At 35.0% G+C, this 2,788-nt stretch overlaps 1 protein-coding gene across 1 annotated transcript in view; it reads right to left on the bottom strand.

Annotated features, from left to right (window-relative positions):
- The window catches only part of CDC73 (cell division cycle 73), a 100,133-nt gene that overhangs the window by 76,376 nt on the left and 20,969 nt on the right, over positions 1-2,788 (bottom strand). The window lies entirely within an intron of this gene.

Raw genomic sequence — 2,788 nt, 5'->3', positions numbered from 1 at the left:
AAAAAAAAAAAAAAAGGTTCTAAGTGTGAAAATCAAATCTCACCACTTTAAAAACATGTGAGAGAAAAACTCTAGGGAAATCAATCAGCTATTTTTATGTGGTAAATTATAGTCAATTACTATCTTCTTTAAATGATTTTATCATGTTTCAACAATAAATAAGCTAATCTATGTAAGTTTAAAGTATGCTTTTAATGGCATTATAATCAGGTTGCTTTATGTGGGATACCTGCAATCATAACACAACTAAAACAGGATGTACTTATAGTTCTTAAGGAAATCCTGAATCTATTTTATTTGAAGACTCAGATAATTAAAAAAACCCTCATCTGGTTATAATGAAGGTCTATATAAAAGCTTAGGATTTTTTCCAGTGACATTTTACAGGGGAGAAGAAGGAAACAGGATCAAAACCTGGGCGGGAAGAGCGCACGGGACTATGGTGATGGAACATGGGTGTATTAGTGGTAGGAAGTCTACAGGGATTACAACTGAGATGAAAAATGTACAAAGTGAAAAAAAATTTATATCCAAATTTTAAAAAAAAAGAAATAGCCCTCATGATGATGCACACCAGAAACACTTTGTAATGTTACTTCAATAAAAAAAAATTAAAACATCTTAAAATAAATAAATGAATGAATGAATGAATAAATAAATAAATAAAATCTTAGGGTTTTTCAGGATTATGGTTACCTAGAATTATTGAGTATAGCAGATAAAAATGGAATACAGAGAGCTCATCTGTGAAAATAGTTTTGATTTTTAAAAATATCAATACTCATAGTGGCAAAACTAGCTACCAAACAATTCTTAAATTAACTTGTTCTTTAAATTATACAGTGATGCCAACAATAAATTAAGAACATTAATTCAGAAGTGACGGCTTTAATATGGTGGTGCACTTCTGCCACCTAGAGCTCAATGAATACTATTCAATTCAGTTATCTGAAAAAAGCTAATGTGTGCTGTAAAGGTAAGGTGGGATATACCACCTATGTTTTTTTCCTTTACCAACAGATTCAAATTTCTCCATTATAACGAATACTGGAAGAACAATGTAAGTCATAATAATCAACAATTAGCCATATGAGGCTGTGAAAATGAGAAGGAACCGGTCAATTTATCATAAACTCAAAATGGAAGTTTATTCATGTTCTCAGGTCTCTGTAATTCTAAGTTCTGGAAAATGACTTTTACTTTAACCATATTTGTTTTGTGAAACAAGTTAAAGTACAAGAGAAAAGCAATTACTTTCTTCCTTTTAGTTTTTAAGTCCTACTAAAATGGTATGATAAACTTAAGGCCAGAATCCAAAAAATATGCAAACAAAATCAGACTGCTGAATCAATGTTAAATTTCTTTTTAGCCCTAATCTCACATATACCTATTAATTTTTTTTGTTTGTTTGTTTTTTACTAAATCACCACTAACTGCATCAATAGAGAATCTAGCATTTAAGAGGAAATTGGGAGGTAGAAAAAGGAAAGATTTAAGATGAAAACATGTATCTGAAAGAACTGATGTAACCTTTTTGGAGATCCATTAAGATAAGAAACATATAGTATCTTTCAAATTTTTAACCTTTCAAAATTATAAGTACATTTCTTCTTTAACCAGCATTCTGTTTTCAGGAAATGTTCTGCCATATACCAAAAAAATATATAAAAAATATATAAGGGTGTATATATATCTACAAGTGTGTTTTTATAACACACTGTCATAGAGAAAAAGGAGAAAAGAATGAAGAAGGGAAAAAAGAAAATCCCACAATCCTATAACAAAACAACAAAAAAACAAACAGAACAAAGAGAAGTACATTAAAAAGGAATGAATAAATACTGCTACATTCATATAATAGAATGTAATGAATAAAATACATTCAATAAATGTTTGCTAACTGGTATCACAGGCTGTCTGTGAGGGAAAAAATAATGGTATCAATAACAAGGATTGTATCATCAATATTCTTTGCTCTTTAGGCTTAAATAAATCTGAACAGTAAAAAAAGTGGTTGACTTTTCAGAGTTACAACAAGGTATAAATCAAACACCCTACATTATTAAGCTTCTTTGGTGGCCAACAACCAAACATATCCTAGAATGCAATTGTAAATATGGTTACTTAAAAATCCACATTGGGGCCCTCCCTGGTGGTGCAGCAGGTTAAAGAACAGCACTAAAAGCTAAAGCCACTTCAGCAAGAGTTCGATTCCAGCCCCAAAGGTGACCCACATGACATGGCAGACCTCTCCTGACCGGCCCACTGCTCCCCTCAGCAATGTACTTCGTCAGTTGGCCTGATCTGCACCCCACTGTCTCTGGTGAATCCTCTCACCACCCCTGCACCTCTGGCTTGTACCCCAGTTCTGTATGCATTTAAAAAAAAATCCTTATTTTTGGGTCCTCCCTGGTGGGGTGGTGCAACCAGTTAGGGCGTAGTACTGGATGCCAGCCACAGCCACCTCAGTGCAAGTTCAAGTTCCAGCCCCGAAGGTGATCCACAAGGCACAGCAGACCTCTCCTATCTTGCATACTGCTCCCCTCAGCAGTGTATGTCGTTGATCTGCCTGTTCTGCTTCCCACCCTGCCTCTGGTGACGCTCTCACTGCCCTGCACCTCTGGCCTATATGCATAAATAAATAAATCTGAAAAAAAAATCCATATTGTTGGCCCTCCCTGGTGGCGCAACAGGTTAGGACACAGCACTACAAGCTGGCTGCAACCACTTCAATGCGAGTTCAATCCCCGCCCTAGAGGTGACCACATTGCGTTGCAGACCTCTCCTG

This window comes from Condylura cristata, unplaced genomic scaffold (genome assembly GCF_000260355.1).
Source record: "Condylura cristata isolate star-nosed mole 26May11 unplaced genomic scaffold, ConCri1.0 scaffold00018, whole genome shotgun sequence".
Classification (NCBI taxonomy): Eukaryota; Metazoa; Chordata; class Mammalia; order Eulipotyphla; family Talpidae; genus Condylura; species Condylura cristata.
This window is presented reverse-complemented; position numbering and strand designations above follow the sequence as displayed.